General features: G+C 39.4%; 1 protein-coding gene across 1 annotated transcript in view; it reads left to right on the forward strand.

Moving 5' to 3' along the window:
* The window catches only part of ZBTB16 (zinc finger and BTB domain containing 16), a 239,738-nt gene that overhangs the window by 140,177 nt on the left and 74,716 nt on the right, over positions 1 to 24,845 (forward strand). The gene's annotated exons all lie outside the window — the stretch shown is intronic.

The following is a 24,845-nucleotide window of genomic DNA, read 5'->3' on the forward strand; positions in this document are numbered from 1 at the left end:
AAGTTGGAGTTGTTGAATAATGGTTCAGTTTTCCTTCTATTTTTTATTAGGGATATATTAAATTTTAAATTAGTAATATAGATAATAAATGCCATCTGAGATCAGAGAAGTGAGAGGTCACTATGAACTGGATGGTAAGGAAAAGCTTTACATATAGAAAAGTTGAAATAATCCCTTGGTTAGGATTTTGATGACTTGTGCCCTAATCCTGATGTTATAAGTTTCTGAAGCATTTTACATACATCCTCCTGCAACCTTCCCAGCATCCAACTAGGTAGTTATCCAACTGTTACTACCATTTCAGATAAAGGCTGAGAAATGGATAGAAGAGAGTACTGGCCTCTGAGAAACGAAGTTTGTTCTCTCTAGCGAGATATCTCATGGCTAATAACAGCAGGGACTATTCCTTTCTTTTTGAAGATCTTTATAGTATGTCACCAATTGCTAATAGGCACTTATTACATGCCTATTGAATTGATCTGATCTAGTCTAGATAGATTACATGGAAGGAGTGATCTCTAAAGGAGGGCTTTGGGAGATGTACAATACTCCACCTCTCTAGACTCTTAAGGTAGTATTGAGCATCCAGAGCTGAATCATTCAGCATGGTGAGATTTCAGGTGGTCAGCTCATCCTAGGTCTTCCCTGGAATCTGAATTGCAGTCATCTCAATCGAAATCATGATACCCTAGGACCTGTTTTTCTCCTAGAACAATGTAAAAAAAATCTAAAGTCCCAACCCTCAAATTTTAGATAAAAAGACGAGTTGACTCTTAAAGCCATGAGATTGTTTGGGAGGTATCTGTCTGTCTAGGGGGTATCTGTCCAGCCAGAAGATCTCCTACTTTGTGTCCCAGGGACTTACAGTAATGAAGAAACCTGGTTTTCTCCTAGCATAATCCTTGTACTATACCCTATTCCAACTTCCCTCCCTCCCCTCCCTTAGCTGCACTAATTAGAACTCTACTTACAAAGAAGAGTTGGAGGGGGGGAAGAGGGAGTTCTAAACTTTTCATTAGATAGTTGGGATTAAGCAGTCTTCAGGGGTAGTTGGATTAAACCTTTGTAGTTATACCTCTGACTATTATAAACTAATTGAGCACAGTGAGTTCATTGGCGGCTGCATTTTGTTGGAGTAATTATAGAAGGCCACAGTCGTTTTCAGTAACAAGGTAACTCTGGCTGAGGAGAGAATTCCCAGAAACTTTGATGTGCTTGAATTTCCCTTGAAGTCATTTTGGTGAACACAAAACCAGATCAGTAAAGTCTCAAGGACTGGGGCCTGAAATTCTCTTTTTCCTGGGGACTGAGGCAGGGGCTCTAAGAGGACCTGAATTCTACTTTAGGAAAAGCAGAGCCTTGTTCCTTAAAATATAGGAAGAAGAGGTGGGAGGCGTGTTAAGTTCTGATTTGGGGAAAGCAAAGCAGGAGACTCAGAAGATGGTATTGTCCTTGGCAACTTAGCTCTGTTTGCTAGTGCTGGGTTTCAATAACCATTTCCTCACCATTGAGGGGACTAAAACTCCAAAGGGGAAATGCTTGCAAGTCACTAGGGCATTATATGTACATGCAACCTATACCCTGGGGACCACAAAGAACAGAGGAGACCTCCTTCCAACCTCTGTCCTTCTTACACTCCCCACATCTATTTATCTTGGCTGCTTTGAGCATGGACCCCAATAGAAAATCGATGGATGGGATGACTCCTGAGAATCATTGTCCTGCTGATCCTACAGACCAGGAGAGCCTCTGTGACAAAACAGCTCCTCTGATTTGACCTTGACTCCTACTAGAGTCGGGACCTGGTCTTGTTTTTTCCTCAGCTCTACCTGTGCTCTGGGCCTAGTGAATTGGCCAAGACCTCTGAGTACCCTTTGGAGGATCTGGCAGGGTTAGGCAGAAGTGAACTTGTCCTCCGCAGGCCCCCCTCCCTGACGCTGGCACCCGGCCCAGCTGCATTGACTCATACCCTGTGAAGGACAGCATGTAACTGTGCTTCCCGATATAGGCCATCAGGCCCCTGGAGTGACAGGAAGATACATTGTCATCCAGGGCACTTTGGTCTGGTTGCATGGCAGGCCTGGTACAGCTTCATTTGTCCCACCTCCTGCCTTGTTGCCTTGAAGGCCAGCACAGGAGAGTGCGTAGAGAATTTTTAAGAAGTACTGTCTTTTTATTTTTGTAAAGTCAACACAGCCTCTGTTCCCTTCATTTCTCTGGGCATGAATCTGACCCTCCAGTTCTGTTATTCCCTTATTCCTTCCTACCCCCAAATTATAAAAGTTTATCACAGGGTTGGCTGAGTAGATGCAGGAATTCAGTGTTTGGTTAAATTGTGAAATTAGCTTGGGAAGTTAATGAGGCATTTCTTGTCTGCTGCCTTCCAAAGAATGGGGAGTGAGTTTATGAAGGTGCTACAAGGACCTATACAAAGGAGGAAGAAAGGAAAGGAAAAAGAACACAGGAAAGAAGGGAGGGAAGGAAGAGAGGAGAGGGGAATTGGGTAAAAGTAGGAAAGGAAGTAGAAGGAAGGAAAGGAAAAAGAAGAGAAGGAAGGAGGAATGGAGGAAAAAAGAAGGGAGGGATGAAAGAAAAGAAGAGGGAAGGAAGAAGATAAAATCGAGGGTGAGATAGAAGGAATAAGTGGGGGGAAAGGGGAAATAGCTAAAGGCAGACAGGTACTATAGGAGGAATTGATGTGTAGTTTGGAATATAGTCAAAGATCTCTTAGTCTGGAAAAGGTATGTCTTAGGTTGATATAAACTATGTTTAAAAGAGGAAGTCAGGTATGGTTAAGTACAATAAAACAAAATATTGTCTCTGGAATCTGAGAACTGAGATTTAAATCCTAGTTCTGATACTACCTGTGTGCAAAATCTCAAATGGGGTCAGGAAGAGAGTGAGCCACAATTGTAACAACTCAACAACATCAGAGCCATTGTGGGTAGGTCCTTGGTTTTTTGGTTGATAAAATGTGTGACCTCTGAGGACCCTCACAGCTCTCTATCTGTGATGCTATGATCTTTGGCTATGATAGCAGGCAAGGGCTGTTTTATTTTTGTCTTTATATAATAATAGCTAATGTTTATGTAGTGCTGACTATGTGTCATGCACTGTGCTAAACACTTTAGAATGATTATTTCATTTTGGATCCTTAGTAACCTTGGGAAATAGGTGCTATTATCATTCCCATTTTACAGATGAGGCAACTGAGGCAAATAGCTTAAGTGCCTTGCCCAGGATCACACCTCTAGTAAGTGTCTTATGCATTCTATCCACCTTTCTACTTGGCTGAGTACCTGGCATATAGTAGTGATTTCATAAATTCTTGTGAAGTTGAATTATTGAACTAACTGCAATTAGATCTAATTTTTAAAGATGACTTGGGAAGGAGAGTTTATCACTTTCCACCATCACTGTTACAAATCTTAACTCATCTTTCACTGTTGATCATTTTTTTCTAGAGAACTAACCTAAATTTCTCATGCTGTAGCATAAGCTTTTTGATGGAGAGCAGTGGTCAGAGCTAGGACCAGTTATTTCTATATTCTTCCTAGCACTTGAACATTGCTCCTGTTTGTACATGAAAATAGTCTTTTCCCTTGTTAGCATGGCTTTGAATCCTCCCATCTCTTATACAGACAGCAGACTAACATATTTACATGGATAGTCATGTTTTTAAGTTTCCAAAGCATTTTACATACATCCTCCTGCAACCTTCCCAGCATCCAACTAGGTAGTTATCCAGCTGTTACACCATTTCAGATAAAGGCTGAGACATGGATAGAAGAGAGCACTGGCCTCTGAGAAAACTAGAGTTCAAGGTAGACCTCTTGACACATACTGGCTTTGTGTCTCTGAGCAAATTATTTAACCAATGCAAACCTCAGGCATCTCTCAGTTGCTGAGCAGATGCTGATTTGCATTGGTGAAGGGAATTTCTGTACTAATTTCTACACTAGTATAATTGTTTACACTAATTCCAGATGCTAGTCAACAACCCCAAACATATTGAGGTCTAGAAAGGTTAACTGATTTACTCTAAACTGTGCATCTAGTAAATATCAGAGGTGAGATTTAAACTCAGAATTCTGGAGACCTCCAAGGGAATATGATTTTCCTTCCATATAATCCCTCAAAATAAATACCTATATGCTAGGTAGTAACAAGGGAAGGGAAAACTTGAGTTCAAATCTGACCTGATATACTCATTAGCTGTTTGACCTTGAGTGAGTCATTTAATTGCCTCAGTTTCCTCATCTGTAAAATGAAATGCAGGAAGAAATGATAAACCACTCCATGATCTTTGCCAGGAAAACCCCAAAAGGGATCACATAGAGTCAGACATAACTGAAGAATAATAAAAATATACCCTGAAGAGTAGAAGTTCTTATATTTTAAACATATATGCCTTTATGTAAACTCATATTAAAAAGCAGCACTAGATTTTGAATTTTGGGCTGATACCTTCTCCTGTGTACCCTAGAATGCTGGCTTCCTTGGATATTTGGACAGGATTCAAAGTCCAAGAGAGTACTAGACTCTCCGAGAGGTCTACCGGCCCTCCCACTACCCCATCACCCTGAGGAAGGTCTGTTTGCAAATGCCCATTCTGAACCAACATTCTGAAAGGTTTATGTGGGAGAAGAGTAACCAACAGTGTATTTTCTATACACACCAAATTCTCAGGTCTTCTAATTATACCAAACAAACCTTTCTGTTTCCAAGCTGCAATTTGAATGTCATTTTAGTTGTCAGATATACTTTAATAATGCTGGAGCCGTAATGCAAAGAAACAGTTCTCTGACAGACTGCGTGCCTGGGGTGAGCTGGAAAAAAATTAAAAAACAAAAGGTTTAGAGCTGGGGGTTGGGGGGAAGCAGGGGGATGAGTGCTAGGAAGGGGTGTTCAGTCTGTAGGGCTCTCTTTTCTGCTTTGTAAGTGCAGAGTCTTAAGGTTTCTGAATTTTGAGTCTGAAAATGTCAGTGCTGTACTTGTAATATAACACCTCAATTATGGTGTAGGGGGTAAGAAAGCAAGGCTCGGAAACCCCTGTAAGGTTCTTTAAGCCCCACAGCCAGAGCCACAATTAAGGTTTCAGAAACACCAAAGGCAAAAGCCAATGAGTGTCATTTTTAACCAGTTAGAACATTTTACTACTTCCTAACATCAGAAGCGCTCAGTCCTCAATAAAGTGATTAAACTGAATGGGTGTTGGGGAGTATTATTAGGTGGAGAGGGACTAAAAATAGAAATGCTCTTGTTTTCTGAAAACCCTGACAGTCCCAGAGGGGACTGGGAGCCTTGAGGTGCCATTGAGCTGGGGGTGGGAGGAGAGAAGAGGGAGAAAAGAGGGGAAGGAAGGGGGAGGGGGAGCTGTCCGTCAAATAGATTTAAGGATATTCTTATTGATGATATAGTCCAGTGGATCAGGCCCCTTCCTGTTTCATCTTTCTTCTCCCTCTGCTCTTCATCCTACACAAATGAAATACATACCTGGTGTCTTCCTTTTGAAATGAGTTTGAAGTGTTTGAGAGTGCTCACTGGTAGGTGAGAGGGATATATATTTCACAGCTCCAGCCTGGGAAGCCTTTCCCATGGATGAGTAGAGGTAGGCAGTTGTAGGAAGGTCACCTAGGAAGAACCTTTCTTTTTCTTGGTGCTGACTGCTGTAGTAGGAGGGAATCACGGACTCCAAGACTGAGTCCTGCCCTAGATACTTAGTAGCTGGGGAAGTTATTATTAGCCTCTGTTTGCTTATTTGTAAAATGGAATCAATAATAGCATTTATTCCAGGATGGTTGTGAGAATCAAATGAAATAGTTTGTGGAAAGTACTTTGAAAATTTTAAAGCACTATGTAAATGTTAGATGTTCTGTGTTAATATGGTAATGATAGAGTTGATCACAGAATCTGAAAAAGGTGTTGGATTGGAAGCCAGGAGACCACTGATGAGCTCTGTAGTGCTGGGCAAGTATTTGTTCTCGTTCATTCATTTTTTTAGTCATGTTTGAAAAAATAAAAGATAAAGAGTGAGCTCCTTCTGCAGGAGGCTTTCCTTGTTCCTTTTAGCTGCTAGTTTTCCTCCCTTCTATTCTTATGTCCCTGGTTATTGGAATGTCTTCTCCCCCATTAAAGTGGGAACTCCTTGAGGGCAGGGATCATGTTTTTGTCTTTCTTTGTATCTCTATCACTCAGCACAGTGCCTAAAATAGTTAGTGCTTAGTAAATGCTTGCCTGGGGGGGGGGGGAGGGGGGGAGTGAGTTAGATTCTTCCTGACCCCATCTGGGATTTTTTTTTGGCAAAGATACTAGAATGGTAGAATGGTTGGCCATTTTCTTCTCCAATTCATTTTACAGATGAGGAAACTGAGGCAAAAGAGATTACGTGACTTGCCCAGGGTCATACTGCTTTTCAGTGTCTGAAGGTAGATTTGAACCTGGGTCTTTCTGGCCTAACCCCCTATCCACTGTGCCACCTAGCTGCCCGAGTAAATGGGTAAATAACTTTACCTCAAATGCAGAAGTTGCCACAAGTTGACTTCTAGGATCTCTATTAGTTCTATGACCCTATGATCCTCCCCTTTCATAGTTTCCATGAGGATTTCAATCTGATAGGAGCCCTAGAGATTATGATGTCTAAACCTTTTGTTTTATTTTATTTTAAAGATGAAGAAATGATGTCCCTACAAAGTGATTAATATTAATTTTTATTATTAATAAGATCACTTAGGTCAGAAGACTCCAAAGCTTTTCCTTCCCACTTAAGTTGTAGTAGATTATATGTTGACAAATAGTCTTGGTTATCTTTCTGGTTAATAGTCAACGACTCTTAGTTTTTATCCTTAAAATTTCTCTCAAAAACAAATCAATCCATTTTCTAAATCCTTTTTAAAATTGTGCCTTGCTTTGACCAATAATTCTGCTGTCCCTGCAGGTAAGTCATCATTCCAAAGACTGGTTATTACTATAGGATATAAGTTCTATATATAGATGAGTTATGAGCTCAAGGACTTAAAAATCTATGTGGAAGTGGACTTTATTTTGTCTTTTTTGTTGTTTTCCCACAGTGTATGGCACATAGAAACTGTTTAATAAATGTTTGTTGACTCAACAAGTAAATATTGGTCATTTTATTTTATCAAAATAGTTTATAATTCTTTTTGTTTACCTCTCTTTTGTTAATAAAAAACAAACTATGATAAATATGTATTTTTTTAAATCTAAGGAAAATAAAAGGACTAATATAAATATGTTATTGAGTTGTTTTAGTCATGTCCTCTTCATGGTGACCCCATTTTAGAATTTTCTTGGCAGAGATACTGGAATGGTTTGCCATTTCCTTCTCTAGCTTGTGTTATAAGATGAGCAAACTGAGGCAGGCAGGGTTAAGTGAGTACTGAGAGTCACAAAGCTGATAAAAGTATCCAAGGCCAGATTTGGACTCATGAATTCAAATCTTCCTAGTTCTAATCCTGGTGCTCAATCCACTGTGTCATCTAGCTGGTTTCAGGTTAATTTGGGGGTTTACCAGCTTTAATTTTAGCAGCATTGTTTCCTCTCTTGAACCTTACATTTCTGAGCCCATGTCTTCTTGATATAGAGATGGAATATTTTTCTTTCCACCCTTGTAATGTTGTCTGCTAAAAGTAGGTCCTCAGCATAGCTGGGAATAGATTCCTAGGAACCCTATTCCTCTTTCTCCTAGTTTCTTACATACTCTGTTCATTTTATTCAGTGATCACTGTCTCATTTTTCTTACTATTATGCATCTGCCTATATTCTACCTGCTTGTGTTGTAAGCACCTCGAGGGCACATGCTGTCTTATTTGTCTTTTCTTCTTCTCTAGTGACTAGCATAATGAATTCCATCTAGTAATAATAATAATAACTCATATTTATATAACACTTTTAAGATTATAAAGGCTTTTCCTCAGGCATCCTAAAGAACAAAAGTGTTGTTATAATATTTTAGAGATGATGAGGGTGGGGAAGACTCAAAGGGATTCCTTGATATTTCCAGTATCATATACTTGTTTAGTAGCATTGCCAGGATCTGAACCCAACTCTTTTCATTCAATATTGGATAAATGATTGAGTGAGCAACTAAGTGATACAATAGAACACTGGATTTGGAGCCAGGAAGATTCATTTTCACGAGTTCAAATCCAGCCTGAGACACTTGTAGCTGTGCTATCCTGGAGAAGTCAACCTGTTTGCCTCAGTTTCCTTATCTGTAAAATGAACCAGAGAAGGAAATGGCAAATCACTCTAGTGTCTTTGCTAAGAAAACCCCAAATGGGGTCATAAGAGTCTAACATGACAGAAACAACTGAACTACAGCATATGGCAGAACATGGAATCTGAACTGCCTTTGAGAGTTGTCTAACCACTAATGAGCATGTTGCTTGAGGCACTCTGGCCCTGGCTGTCCACTACTGTTCTTAGTATTCACAATTTGTCTTCTGCTGCCCCACGTGGGGCACTGGTTAGCAATTACGCTACAGGTCAGGGTCACCACCTAGCTCCTGAGCATTAGCCATGTACAGAATGACCAGCCTCCAGCCCCGGGGACCAGAATTGATGTATGCTGGGGATTTCTTTGCTCTATGTTTCCATGGTCTGTAAGAGTATTTCTTTTTGGAACAAGAGATGCTCCAGTTTTGGGGGTTAGGGAGAAGGATGCCATCCCCTGGCTATTCTCATGAAATATATGGCAGTTGTGTTGTTGCTCACCACTTTGGAGCTCTGAGTAGTTTTCTGCTCCTTGATTCAAGTGTTATCTCTTAGTGACATTTGGTCTTTTTTTCTGTCAATAAAAGAAAAATAAAATGGAAGAAAAGTTAATCCTAGAACCTCACAACTAATGTAAGAGACTCATCTCATTCAGTCTCTTAAACTGATAAGGAATTCCCTTTGTAGCTTTCCTAACCTTACTTAAGAGGTCTCTAGTGATGGAACCTCACTCATTCTAATTTTGGTTAGCTCTAATAGAAAGAAGGTTTTTTCCTTCTTTGTGTTGAGCTATAACCTACCTGTTAGCAGCTCCTACCTGTTGTTTCTAGGTCTGCCTCCCTGGGGATGGTGCAGAACAAGCTTTTATTTCACATGACATTCTTTCAAGTACTTAGGCTAGCATTCATAGCCCCTGTAAATGTTCTCCTGACCCAACATCATTGTTCTCTGGGGAGAAAGCAGGAGAAGTGAGCCAGGAGGGCATCCAGGTAATATTCATCAAGGACCTAATTCTGACTTGAAAGTATGCAAGATGTTAGAAAAGTGATTGGTGGGCAAGTCGGAAATGAGAGGGATTCTCATTTTGCATAAATCTTTTCCAAACTAGGGATAAACTGAAGAAAGACAACTCCAAAGACATTAGGAATAGCTTGGGCTGGGATGGAGGAATGAGGGGTCCATTTCCCTCACAACTGCAGGGGGGACGGGGGCGGGGGGGAAGGAAGAGAGAGAGAGGAAAGGGAAGGAGGGAAAAGAGGAGGGAGAGAGAAATCGGAGATATCTGCCAGTTAAGTTATAAATCAGTTCAGTAAACTTCCCGTTCCTTCTTTGTGCATTAAATACAATTATAAAAATGACTTAGTTGCTTCCCTCAAGGAACTTTTATTCTACCTGGGATACTAAGAGGCTAAAGTAGATCTTACTGTTATACAGGTCAATCAATAAACATTAATTATCTACTATATGCTGGATACTGTCCTAAACACTGGGGACAGAAAGAAGAAAATGACAGTTCCTGCTCTCATGGGATTTACAATCTAACATAGGACACAACATATATAAAGTATATACAAAGTATATACAGCATAAATAAGAAATAAGTAAAAGATGGAAGGCACTAGAATCAAAACAGATTGGCAAACTTACTATAGAAGATAGGATTTGTAACATTGTAACACAATATAACATAATATTTAATAAAAGTAGCTTAGAGAGATTTCAAGCAAGAGCACGTTAGGAGAAATTGAAGAAAACAAAAGCACATGTAACTGGGGAAATCAGAAAAGTCCCTATGGAAGAGATGGCACTTGAAAGGGAAAGTTTGAAGAAAGGATAAGATTTCAACAGATATGGGTTGGAGTCCATCCCAGGCAAAATGGACATACACAAAGCCCTGGTCAAAGGGAAGAACAGGAAGAGATGTGGGTAGTCTGGTTTGTTTTGTATGAAAGAGATTAGTTTATACATATATACACATACCTGTGTGTATGTGGATCCACATCCATATATCATATGTATGTATGTTTGCGAGATATATATATATAGATATATATATATATATATATATATATATATAGTATGTTTATATACATATATTATATATGAGAGATATAAAAATATATTATACATATATCTCTGAGAAAGAATGTGTATACACACACAAATATCTACATATCTATATCTAAAAAAGTAGGTCAAGCCAAAATGAAAGGCACTGAAGACTAGGTTAAAGAATTTGTATTTTATTCATCAGGTGGTATTCTTGTGCTGGGAAGGAGATACAGTCACAAGTGTGTATTAGGAAGATTATTTTGACAAATGTGAATGATGGATTTGGGAAAGTATAGACCAGTAGCAAGGAGACTGGGCAGAAGGTTTTAATTAGAACCCAAACTTGACATGGATAAACTTGGTCCATAGTCCAAATTCACCTGTCAGATCTTTACATAAGGTAGATCTGAGAAGTTTAAATAGCATGATTAATGTCTCCTATTTTCTGTTTCAGTGTCTGCAGCTGGAAAATGAAAGAATTTCTCCAAAATTTAGGTTGAGTGTCTTTAATTATCTTGACACTGAAAGAGCTTTGAAATAAAGGGACAATGCAAATTTGAGGAATTAGTAAAATTCACCAGACCGTTTGATAAAATTGGAGTTCAGTAGGAAGAAGAGGTCAAGAAACCAGGACTTTTGGGCAAATTAGTTGTCCCACAACCACTATTATTTCCATCTTCTCTCTCACCAAAGAACCAACCCTTGTTAAGGAGGCAGGGTCAAAGATCATAGTCTGTTAAGGACTGTATTACACAACTTAGTAATTTTACAGATTTATGGGTATAAATCTCCATCAATCTCCTTTACTCAAATCTTATGAGTCTAAGGAAATTGTCCTTTGAAGAAAGCAAGTCTTTTTGCATCAACCTGTATTCTTAAAGTTTTTTTCAACATTGATGAAAATACTCTTGCTCTGCCATGCTTAAATACCAAGATTTTAGTCATTATCATTTTACTTTCCTTTGGTTCTGACTTTTGATCTTCTAGAGAGCCTAGAATTTCCATAGAATTTTGCTTTCCACATGAAATAAGTGTTTACTACTTTGATGGTACTCTTGCATGAGATAAGAGATCTAAATTCTATTTTTTTGTTTAAAAAAAGATTTTTTAGTAACTTAATACTTAAGCATCATTATAACTATATTTAGAATATATAATAGTAATATAACATCACTATAATGTTAAACATCACTATGTATAACTCAACATGTTTTCAATTATATAATGTACATTTAAGAAAATTAATTTTGTAACTGTGCATTTAGTTTAGCTTTGTAACCTCCATTCGTCTTTATTTTTTCTTTCAAATGGTCATATATGCTTTGTTCTTTGTTCTTTTTTCTTTTCTTCCTCTCTTTTTTGTTTTGTGTTATTTAATAAAATGCTTTTCTCTTTTTATTCCTCATGCTTGTCAGTCTTAGTTATAGTATTCCAGCCATTCCCTTGTTCTTGAACATTTAGGTTACTGCCAGGTTTTTGCAATTACAGGTAATGCTGCTATAAAGATCCTTGATTATATAGTTTCTTTTTGTTATTGCTTTCCAAGGACATTTTTTTCCTCAAGTTTGTAGTTTCCCCCAATAGTGAATGACTAGACCCATTTCTCCACAACCCTACTAGGAATGAGTTTCTTTGCTTTTGATTATTTTTGCCAGTTTGATTGGTCTGAGTTGACACCTTAATATTGTTTTGATTTTCATTATTCATTATTGAGACCGAATGTTTTTCAAGTCATTATTTACAATTTGTTTCCTCTTCAGAAAATTGTCTGTTCTTACCTTTTGATTATTCCTTATTGCCTAGGGATTTGCTCAAACTCCAGCTTTCTCAGATCTTGAGTGAAATATGGCCTTGGCTTGGCTTTACTTGTTGCATCAGTACAGTTTTTTTTTTTTTTTTTTTTTTGTGGTTTTGAAAGTCCCTATGTCCCTCTCCATCTATTGGAAAAATAGCAAGCAACCTTTCTTTAGATTTTGAACCTAGAAAATCATAAAAACAAGTCTAGGGTTAGCTCCTTATTTTACAGATGATAAAACCGAGGCCTCAGGAGATAAAATAATTTTTCAAGAATTATTCCTGGTAAATTAATGACAGCTTAGATTCAAACTCAGATCTCTTTGTTTATAAGCCAATGTTGTGTCTGCCGTGTCGTGTTGTTTACTTGGAAAGGCTTTTTGAATGCATAGGGGCTTGAGTCTGTTTTAATCTTCTGAGGTCATTTCATTCATTCTCCTGTATGATAGTCCTTCTTTCTATCCAGGCCAATGGAATTTGTGTTGCCTGGAAATATTTTCCCAGCCTATTTCTCCCTCCCCCAAAGGAGAAAAAAAACAATGTTTGGATTATCATTGCGTCCCTCATGGTCCTATAATTTGTATTTTTATAGTCATTTGAAATTTGATATCACCTTGTCTCCTCCTTCCACACTTTTTCTTCTACATAATAGCTATTGAATAAATGTTTGTTGAATTTGTTAATTTGAAATGTGAATGAAATAAATGAGGTGAGGGGGAGAGAGAGAGAGAGAGAGAGAAAGAGATGTGCTGATTTTGGTCAAGCATTAATAATTTAAACTAGAGAAGAGGGGAATTGATATGGATAATTCAAAAACCATTTGTTTAGCTTTGGAATGTATCATATATGTTTCTTTTCTCTCTCTCTTGGCCAGAAAGTTTACCTTTCTAATTACATTTGTTTGAAATAATTTGCCCCAAGATGAGTTTGCATTTACTGATCACTCACTGCCTGGGTGACAGAGACTTGACAGCATGGGACTGAAAATTAGCTGTGAATAATTGTGACTTAATTGTGTCTCAAACGAAGAGTGGTCATTTTTCTCTCCCTAGTCAGTTTGTTGAATTCAGAGATATTTATGGGAGGATTAATGGTAGCCTGCCCTGTCTTAGACATTGCTGAGTTGTGTCTTAAAAGGAAGGTAAGGACTGTGTGAGGTAGAAATAAAGAGGGAATTCCAGGCATGCACATACTCGTGCATATGGGTGCACACACACACACATGTATATACATGTACATACATGTGCTTGTATGTTGTCTCTTCTGAAGAACTCTTTAAGAGCAGAGACTTTCATGTCTCTTAGTGCTTAGGACAGTGCCTGGCATATAGTAAGTAATTAGTATCTTTATTAATTGTTGGTGTATATAAAGTCTTTATTGAACATAAAATAGTTATGATTGCTTTCTACTTCTGGCTTCTGTGAGAGAAGGAACAAGAGAAAGAGAAGGGCTTGAGTCATTATGAAGAAAGATGTACCTTGGAAAGATTTGCACTACTGAAATTGATCAGAAGTTAAATTTAGGAGAAATTGAGGAAAATTTTAAGGAAAAATTTGAAATCTCCAGGCCTAAATTCACATTTTACTTTTGAGTAGAAGAAATAATGGGATCAAGAATGATTTGGAACTAAGATGATTAAGGAATAGATCTCAAAGGGTTAAGTCCAGAAGGAAAAGAAGAAGGTAGTTGGCAAGATGAAATAAGGAAAGTAAGAAAAGAAAAGTGAAACAATTTGAGAATAAAGCAAGCTTTTAGGGTGGATTAGTGGGTGAGTGCAATTTGTTTTAAAAAAAGGGAATCTAGTTTGAGGCCATGGAGGAAAATTGCCAGTGTACATACCCCAAGTTATAATACCACAAAGAATGACAACAAAGAAAAAAGAATAAAAATTGAGATACTCAAGAGATTCACAGGAGACAAGATCCAAGAGAGGAGCCAGAAATAAAAATCATGGTCTCAACAAAATTCCAAACACAACAAAAAAGGAGCTGGAGGTCCTAATGCCAGATGGCCAGCCACATGGCTATTCTCTAGATTTGGTAGGTTGAAGAAATCCAGCGTGTTTAACACGGAGAAGAGAAGGCTCAAGAGGGTATGATGGTTGTCCCCAAATACATGAGGAGAGATCCTAGGAGAGATTAGATTTGTCAGGTTAGGCCCCAGAAGGCAGCCACACTGGAAGTTGTAAAGAGCTCAGTTTAGGTTTGCTGTCTGGGGGGAGGGGAGGCGAAGCTTCCTAACAATTAGGGCGGCCTCCCTACTTGGAGACCTCCAAGCAGATGTTGGACCGTTATTTGTTGTGTTACAGTGGGGGTTCCTGCATCAGATTTTATATCCTTCCAGGTTTGGGGATTCTGAACCCACCTCCTCTTTCTGGGAGCCTGCTTGAAGTGCTCCTTCCCTTCCCCAAGGGTGTCTTGGCTCTGTGCTGGCAGGGGCCACCCATCATCCCTTCTTGGGGGGAGAACTTTGATCATGCTTTTACTGGTCACCTAGGCAGTGAGGAGTGGTTGTGTTGGGTGTGTGTGTTTGTGTCTCTAATGCACTCACGCTTCAGCAGGCAGCCTTTCCCAACCCTTCTTGTATTTCCAGCTGCCCCGCAGGAAGTCCTGAGCTGGGGAAAGAGTTCCCCACCTAGTTCCCCCTCCAGCAGAATAGAGAGGAGCTGAAGGTGAGGGCAGCAGTGACTCTGCAGAATCCCACCAAGTGGAAAAACTGAGCCCACCCTGCCAGGACCAACGAGCCGGCTCAGCGTGACCTTTATGAGGCAGGGACAAGGAACCGGCTCTCATAAACACCGACGCCTCCAAGCCTCCCTCTCCAACACAGCTGACATCTTGCCAGACATCAGGGCCTCAGCTCTTGTCCAGGCTATGTGGGGGAGACTGAGCTCTCCAGCAAAGCGTCTAGATGTCCTGGTGGAAGCTCCTGACAGCTCTCCTACCCCCCGTCCAGGGCTGAGACTTCCTCAGTGACTCTGGGGCTCTTCGGGGCAGGATCCTGAATACTCTCCAGCAAATGCCTCCCAGTTACCTATGTCTACCAAACCCAGACTCAGAGCCATCCCTCCCTCCTTCTGGGCGATTTGTCAGTGAAGATTGACTGTACCATCTATACACTCAGTTCATCTTTAGGCTTAACAACATCTTCTTCATAACCCCCCCCCCCAACTTTTCTTTTTCCCTTCCGCTGGGAATATGTTTATGTTACAGCGAAGTTCTTATGTCTGTTCACATAACTGATATCTTCAAGTTTCCAAAGCGTTTAATTCTATGTATATGTGTATGTAAAGAAGGAAAGAGACACAGAGATAGAGAAGAAAAAGGAAGGGAGGGAGAGAAGAAGGAAGGAGAAAGGGAGGAAAAGAAAAAGGAAGGGAGAGACAGAAGGAGAAAAGGAAGGAGAGAGAGAAAGGAAGAGAGGGAGGAAAGAAGGGAGGCAGGAAGAGAAAGAGAGAAAAAGGGAGGGAGGGAGAAGGAGAGAGAGAGAAGGGGGAGAAAGAAAGAGACATGGAGAGACACAGACAGACACACAAGAGAGAGATACTCAGAGGCAAAGTCAGACAGAGACCCAACCAGAGACAGAGAGATAGACAAACAAGATAGACACAGAGAGAGACAGAGACATACACATACACACAGAGGGAAGAGGGAAGCAGGGAGAGAGAACAACCAGGTAAGCCTCTGAATGGACCCCTTCTCCCTCTCCCTCTTGTTCTCCCTCCTCTCCTGTTCCCTCCTTCCTCTAGCACATATCTACTTGAGTGAAAGAACACGCAGTGCTGGCCTTTGAAATTGGCAGGCAGCATACTGTTCTCTGTCTGATAAGAGGTACTGTAAATAAAACTGTACACCGTGGCCTGTTGTAAAATGCCCCGTGTCTGTACTCATTGTTCTGAGAGCTCATGCTTTTTTTGGGTCTGCTGTTTTGGTACACGCTGTACTTCCTTATGTAAGCAGGCATGCATATCTCATCAGAACATTCAAGATGTTTATTTTAAAATCTCAAGGAATTAAACACACACACACACACACACACACACACACACACACACTCACCCAGTATTAGATGCTAGCAGAGGTCAGATTTTTTTTTCTGGGGAGGCTGACTTGAGCCACTATTTTAGCTTTTGTCTGAATTGCTTCAGAGGGGCTGCCTCCCCTCACTGAGTGTCAGACACCCCTCCAGCCTAACCATGCATCCCTGTCGCTGCCCCTCCCTGTTCCTAAATAAGGGAGACAGGTAGAAATGACTAATTACAGTTTCCGAGCTAGCTGAGATCTCAATGTTCTGATCCAATATTCTTCATTTTAGAGATGAAAACACTGAAGTTCACTCAGGTAAACTGGCTTATTTGTACATCTGGTCCAGCTGGGAGAGTCTAGTTCTCCTTTTGTATTGGGGGGTGTCAGCGAAGAAATGGGGAGTCCTAGCCATTGCTCTCACCAGCTCTGCTAAAAATGGATTTCACTTTCTGAATCATCATGGATTTCTATAGATCCTTATATTTATTCCCATAACTGATGCCTTCAAGTTTCCAAAGCATTTAATTTTCTATGTGTGTGCATGTACACTCACATACTGTGTAGTGTACATATACAATCTTTACATACATATGTGTGTATATGTGTGTGTGTGTGTGTGTGTGTGTGTATATATATATATATATACATACATACATACATATCTATATGTTATTTGAATCTTTCAATAGTAATACTGTAAAACAGGTACTATAGTAACATAATTCTCATTATTTAGATATAAAAGTCAAATGATTTGAGATCATAGATTTAAAGTTTGAAGGGACCTTCTAGGTCAGTCTAACCCTCTTATTTTTCAAATGAAGAAACTGAGCTGCCTAGGGTCACACATAGATTCAAACCGGACTTCAAATCCAGCACTCTTATCGAACTTTTTCATCCTGTGTCCTCGATCCATTCTGTCCACAGAGGTATATGGATTAATGGAATAGGGACAGAGTGTGAATGAAAGGGAGTGTTCCAGGACCACACATCCATGAGATCAGATTTTGGAATCAGAACATTTTAGGTGGATGGGAATCACCTTCTAGAGATCTCTTAGTTAGTTTTATGGAAAAGAAACTTCCACATCCTCATTCAGCTAGGCACTCCCTTATTCGGTGGAAAGAGAAGGAAATCTTCTGTCTCCTTTTATCAGTGTGGATGTTGACGTGCAGACCAATGGTGATTAGCATGGGGTCCTGCAGTCAGTGAGTGATGAAGCCAGAACTGGTCCAGTGTCCTCCCTGCTAGAGTCAGTTTCCAGGGTCAAATGGAAGGAACATTAAATGCTTGATGAGTGATTGTTAGCCATATTAGGGAAGGGCTGGGGAGATGAACTACTAAGAGAACCCTGATTGGTTCAAAGGAGAGGGAGATAGCCCCAGTTCCCAATTCCCCCTTCCTTATCGTACTTTAGAAGCTGTCTTGGGTTCTAGCCAAGGACCAGGCCATTTTTTTTAAAGGGCAGTGGAAGGCCTTGAACTGGATGAAGGAGAGACTCTGACACCCCCTAGGGGTCACTTGGGCAGTGCTCTGACTAGTAGGGATTGTCTTCCTTATCCCAGGCTAATTGGCTGAATGAACCTATATAGGTGTTTGGGTTAGCTTTGTGGCTGTAGCTGACTTCTCACTGCTCACATTGGGAGACTTATTGAAAGGTAATCTGCTGGTGTACTTCACTCTGTACAACTGGGTGGACTCATCACCCCAAAGTTGGAAGGGATCTCAGAAGCTTTTTAGCACACAGAACTCTCCAAATAAATTTAATGTTAGTTATTTGAATCACATTTCAAGTATACAAAAAGGATTCCTGAGATCAATCTTTTTTTTAACCAGAAAGAATACTTTGCAAGTAAGATAAATCTTATTCTTTGCTTACTATGAGGAAATTCACATTTTTGGTTATATGATTTGCTTAATTTTATTTCATAAGGGCTAAACATTCTAATTTCCTTTTCTATGGTCTTTGTATAAGGAAATGGTAGTATTTAACCTGTAAAATATCTTTCTTGCACATGTCTATGTGTATGTGGTATGTGTGTATATTATTACATATATGTGTGCATACATGTGTGTATATAATATAGTAGCGCATGATAATACTCTGAATTTTTTTGATAAGTGGGATCAGCTGTGTTCCCCAGAAGGAAAAATATTATTAGCAATGAATTGAAATTATCAACAGGCAGATTTTAGTTCAACATTAGGAAGTTTTTATTTACAATTAAAGGGGTCCAGCAGTCCAGTTGGCAGATTCAGGAACTTTCTCTTATTATTGTTGTGATGGTGGTGGTTGTTGTTTTTGATGATGATGACGACAACAACTTCACCATCACTGGAGGTCTTCAGATAAGAGGGAGACTGATGACATTCATGACTTGGAAAAGGATTTGACTGAACAATCTGTAAGATTCCTTCTAACTCTTAAGATTCCACAGGTTAGAATCTAGAGACAGAAAAAGACTTTCATAAATCTTGGCTGTCCCATGTTTAAACCATTTTGGAAAGATAAATGTCTTTTCCTTTCCTTTCCTTCAAAATCGGCAAAGGAAGACTCCTCGTCAGAAAATGACTTGTGTATGGTATGGGTGAGGTTATTAGATAGTAGTTCCATTTTTTTTCTTTCCTTGCGGGCCATTGATAATTTGTAGAACATCCAGAAAAGGTCAGTCAGGACAATAAGGCCTCAAGACTTCCATCTGAACATCATTTGAAATACCAAGGAATATTTAATGAGCATCTCATCTCTATCATCAAAAATTTGAAGGGCTCTTACTTGGAAGAAGAATGAAGAAGAATTTAGTTTGTTTCATTTGTCCTCAGAATGTAGATGGAGAGACAATAAGAAGTGCCAAAATGCTTAATAACTAATAACCAGAATTGTCCAAAAATGCAGTGAGCTGCCTGATAATGGTTTATCCTGGGAGATCTTCAAGAAAAGGTTGAGGCTTTCCCTGATTCATATCCAGCAGTTCTGTGTACCTCTCCAAAGAACAAACATTTCTATCCAGATGAAGTGATAGCTTTCTTTTTCGATAGTGTCATAGACGATGGTGTCTAGTAGGGACCTGCCCTGTCATCTAATAGAGCTGGCCAGGTATTGCCAGTCCGATTGTGACATCCCCAGGCCCACTAGTTTATTTTATTGGAACTGACAAGCTCTGGCAAGAATGTTTCCCAAGACAAATGGAAGTAACATTTTATACAGACAAAATTGAGTGCCCTGATAGGGAAGAGATCTCTGAGAAGGAAAAAAAGTAACAATTCTGGAGAAGGTGCATCTAGTTCACTACTCCTGAGTTCTAGAAATGGCAGAGAGAAAGGAGAGAGCTATGGCTTAGAAAGGGGTGATGATGTAGAACTCGTTGCCCATACTCTTTACCCATTCATACAGAGGGAAGTGAAGGGAATAAGCATTTATCGAGCACCTGCTTTGTCAGGCATTGTACTAAAGCACTTTTACAACTAATACTTTATTTGCTACACTACCCAGATTGGAGTCTTTTTGTCATTTAGAATTTTTGATACATTTTCTTCCAGAGCATTCAACCTCTTCCTGCCTGCTTTGACCACAGGAAAAACAGACCTCTTGTGTCCCTCAGCCTGAGAAAATCAGGCTTGTGATTGAAGTTAGATTTGGGGAATGATGTTGGAGAGAGTTTCCTTCTGCCCCACCCCAACATTTGGCTTATGTCCCTTGGTGGGATAGGAAGGACATAGAGTTATCTCTCTCTGAGCTATGTCCTTGGATCTCTGCCTGCCCCAGGATGGGAGTATGAAAGCCCTTCAGGGGTGGAGGGGGGTGGTGGGAGGCTGCGTCCATGTCCATATGTACAATTCTGTTCAGCTGTCAGGACCTCCCTCCTCCCCTCCCTCCTTCCTTTCCCCATTGATGTTTTATAAATGTATTAGCAGCTGAATGATGTCACCGTAATGCATTTTGGGAATAGCCATGTGGTTTATACACACTTGAGTTGTTTTGAATGCAAACCTGACATCATACTGAAGGCAGCAGTGAACAACATATGCACAGTAAACAGGCAGAGACTGTCTTATTGATTAACAGATGAGACCTCTATTATCGATCAAAGCTTGGCGAGAAAATTTATCACTTTTAATTTCAGGGCTGCCAAATATTTCTGCCTCTGAGCCAGCCGTTAAGAAGACAATTTAAAGGCGAATAGATCCTTTCTGAGAGAAGATGGAACTCCATCTCTAGCTCTTCGGCTCCTTTTGTTTCTGACTGCCCCTCTCTTGCATTTTGGTTGACCTCTGGACTGGGAGAGAGGAAACTATAACTTCCACATGCAGGAGTATACAGCAAAGCTCCTACCGAAGTCTTGATATGGGGATGGGTGGGGAGGAGAAGAAATTCTGGTAAAGAGGGGCCAGAAGCATTGAGTAAGCAGACGTGAACACCTTCATACACCCATCCAGATTTCTTGTCTGAATCTAGCTGGGTGCGGTAAGGAGAGCTTTCAAGTCAGTCAAATGGGATCAGGTGCAGTTTGAGCCAGCAAACTCTCTGAGAATATTATCTTTGATTATCTATTTTTCATATAATAGGGCACATCCCAACCTTTATTTCCTGCTTTTCTCATTCTTTGTCTTCTCGTGTCATTTCAGTTAGAGGTCTGCAATAATGGCTGTTTTCCAAAAACTCACTCCCTGACCCTTATTGCCCACATCTCTGTGATCCATACTGTAATATTGCTTCCTATCATTCAGTTTGAGGGCATGAGTTGTAGTGGATATTATCTGATCAGATAGCCCACTCCTTAGCTTCTCTGCCACCCTCCTTCTCTCTCTACCATTTTTCTAAAGGACATAGTGAAAACTTGAAAAACTGAAAAAAAGAGTATTGTTAAAATCTACTCCATTCCAAATCTGTTGAAAATCATTGACAGTTAATGAGACAGGGGACACCTTCTTTCTGTAGTAGAGCAATCATTTCATCCAGCTTTTCTCAGAGGCCAGCTCTGATTTTTTTTTCCCTGTTTAAGCAGCCTCACTTATTGGGTCACTTGGGATTTCTATTGCAAACTGATGAAAAATAGCCTTGGCTCAGGTCTGTATATAAACATGAATTGGAACTGCTTTGGCATTTCCCATTCTGTGTAAAGTTTCTTGGCTTTTTTTCTAGTTGTCTATACAAGAGCTTTGCATACCAAGCTTTGAGCTCCTAGACTCAGAATGGACTTCGATAATTAAAGATAATTCTTGTTATCTTACATATAACAATTTACATGTAGCTTTATATATAGAATTCTAGGCGGTCATAGGGTTCAACCCCCCTGCCTCTAGGTAGAAATTAGGTTCAACTACCCTAGACAGTCAGAATCTTTCTTATTTATAAAATCTTGTTTCTTATTTATTAAGAATCTTATTTTTATTTACATTTCTTCATTTAAAAAAGGAGATTTCCAGGTTTTCTTGAATAGCCAGTCCAGTGTCATAGCAAACCTTTTATACCTAATACTTGTGATCTTAAAATTTAAGCTAATTTCTGTTCAATTCAGTAAACATTCATTGAGCACACCTGCTACTGCAGGAGATGAAAAGACTTGAGACATAGCCACTACCCTCAAGGGGCTTATATTCTTTTTTACCTCCAATTTTTGTACTGATTTATTATATTCATTGCTATCTATCTATCTATATCTCCTAAACCTCTTGCTCGATTGTAAACATCTTGAGAACAGGGATTTTATACCCAATGTCTGCCATTTTTCCTTGCTAATTGTAGGTACATGGTATCTGCTGAATGGAATTTAATCTTGTTTCTGCTTCTCCAGGCTTCTGTATTTTAATACATGCCATACTCCCTGCCAAGAATGGCTTCTGCCTTCTATCTTTTTTTCCAATTGACATCCTTTTTCCTCCACTCTCTGGGTTAGGTACTACCTCTTCTATAATACTTTCCTCAGTCTCCTTAGCTGGCAATATTTTTCTTTCTATGAGTCTCAATGAATACACTGACCTCTTTTGTTCACTTAACAATTTTCTAACTTTTGTAGTTTATTTGCTAGAGGTAAGATGCCTTTGGGGGCAAGGGCTCTTATTTTATTATTTGCAGACCTTAAACCACTACATAAATATTTGTTGGTGAGTCCTTTTATTAATATCTGACTCTTTGTAACCACATTTGTTTTTGTTGTTTGTTTTTACCAAGACAGAGTAGTATGCCATTTCCTTCTCCAGCTTATTTTCCAGAAGAGGAAATTGAGACAAAGTTGATTAAGTGACTTGCTCAGGGTCACATAGCTAGTAAATGTCTGAGGCTGGGTTTGAACTCAGGAAGATCAGGGCTCCTGATTTCAGGCCCAGCACTCTGGATGCCCACATAAATATTAGTTATTATTATTATTATTGTGGTTATCATTATGATGATATTTATTGCCTCACTTATATCAAATGCTTAATCTGTTAACTACAACAAGCCAATTAATATTGATAAATCACTTGCTGTTTGCACGGCCCTGTACTGAGGTATTTAATTTAGTAGGGGATTGAGGTCTAAATCCTTGTCCCTTAAATGGTAACACATAGTAAATCATAGGATTTGGGCTTAGAAAGGATATTAATTGAGTCAGAGGGTTACAAAACAAAATACTTTGTGAGAACTGGGGTGTATGGTTATCACTGACGGAGAGATTGAGAACAGTTTCATGAAGGAGGTAACATTTGGATCGGATTTTAAAGGACAGATTAAAATTTAGCAGAGGAAGAGGAAGATGCCTCCAGTCACAGCCAGTGGTGTTGGACAAAAGTCCAGAGCTAAGACAATGTTGGGAGTCTGTGGAGGAATGACCAGCTTGTTTTGGATAGGGGATTGTTAAGCAGGGTAGTGACATAATTGATTCTATGAGTCTATTGGCCATGTGATTGATAGCCATGGGCAGAGACTGGGAGTGGACAGACTTTGTTAGGAGGTTGTCGCAGTATAGAGGGCAATATGTTAAAGTAATGGCAATGGAGAAGGGAGGAGGCCAAAGGGAGAGATGTTATGAAGCTGGAATTTACAGGACTTGATGGAGAAGGAAATGGCAAACCGCTCCAGCTTTTTTGCCAAGAAAACCCCAAATGGGGTCACAGAGAGCCGGACAGGACTGAAAAACAACCAGTCGATAAAGTTGAAATAAAATCTCTGTTTGGGAGTGGCTATGTAAATAAGTTGGTTTTACTTTGTAAAACAGTTGGCCAGGACACATTTATTAAGGATTTTAACCCTATGCTAGGCACTGTAGGACATATAGAAATCTATGACATGAGGCCATTCAATGTCTAGGATCTTAAGGAAAAGAGCCTGGGGTCAGGGAGGCAGCTGGAGTAACAGTAAGAACCAAGGGACCAATGTAGGGACCATAGGAATAGAAAATGAATCTGGGGGGCATTTGAAGAAACGCCAAGTTTGGACAGATGATTTATCTGATGGCCTGTTATAGACTTGAATACTATTAATCAAATAGCTCAGGGGACATTGGCCATACCCATGTGATAATGTTGTTCGATGTCCTCCTGTCAGTAGCTCCTGGTTTTACAGGAATTATAATTTGAGGATATTTGGAGGGGGGAGTTTCCTCCTTGTGGTCTCTTTCCTTCTAAGGCAGCTGGGTGGTGCAGTGGATAGAGCAATAGGTCTGGAGTTAGGAAAACTCATCTTCTGAGTTCAGCTCTGACCTCAGACACTTAATAGCTGTGTGATTCCAGGCAAGTTATTTAACTCTGCCTCAGTTTCCTCATCTGTAAAAGAAGCTGGAGAAGGAAATAACACAATCACTACATTATCTTTGCCCAAAAAACTCCAAATGGGGTCATGAAGAGTTGGATACAACTCTAAGCCCTTGCCCCCATATACCTATTGAAGGGCCTTCCTGTTCCTTTGTTCTTTCTTGGTTACCCATCTGGGACAAGTGTCTTGTTATTCTGGATAAAAGGGTAAGATGCAGATAGATTTCTGAGTCCCTTCTAGAGATAGAGCCTGAGAGAGAGCTTTAATAAGGACTAAAATAAACTTAAAATATCTGTCAGCACATCAGAGGCAATGGGCAGCTTGTCCCCATGGTCCCATGCACTCATTCATTTGATAAATAATTGTTAAATGCTTATGATGTTCATTATACTGAAAGATTTACAATGATTTTAGATCTTTAAAAAAGATTGCTGAAAGATTTTACTATTATTAGGTATTAAGATATGGTAGTCACTACACTGAACTAAGTTAGAAAAACTGGCTTGTTTTCTCAAATTTGCCATTGCCTGACTCTGTGACTTCTTCAGCAAGTCACTTTGTTTCACTGGCCCTGTTTTCTCATTTACAGAATGAAGGAGTTGGACTAAGTGATCTTTGAAATCTTTTTTTCAGCTTTAACCTTCAATGATTAGATAATAGTAATGATGATGGTGGTGGTAATTAGCATTTATTTTTTATTTATTTGTTTTGCTTTAAAGTTTACAAAATATTTTATAAATATTATCTTATTTTATCCTCACCATGGCTCTATGAGATAGATGCTTTTTAAATTTCCATTTAATGATGAGGAAACTGAGGCACACAGGCCAGTTGACTTACCAAGAGTCACTTAGCCAGTATATATCTAAAGCTGAATTTGAATTCAGGTCTTTCTGACTTCAGGTCCAGAACTCTTATCTACTGTACAGTATTTTAGAGAAAAAAAGAAAATAAAAACTAAACAACTGCAATTTTGAGATTCTTTGTAGAGATTCTTTCAATCTGCT

The sequence above is a fragment of the Antechinus flavipes genome, chromosome 3 (genome assembly GCF_016432865.1).
Source record: "Antechinus flavipes isolate AdamAnt ecotype Samford, QLD, Australia chromosome 3, AdamAnt_v2, whole genome shotgun sequence".
Taxonomy (NCBI): domain Eukaryota; kingdom Metazoa; phylum Chordata; class Mammalia; order Dasyuromorphia; family Dasyuridae; genus Antechinus; species Antechinus flavipes.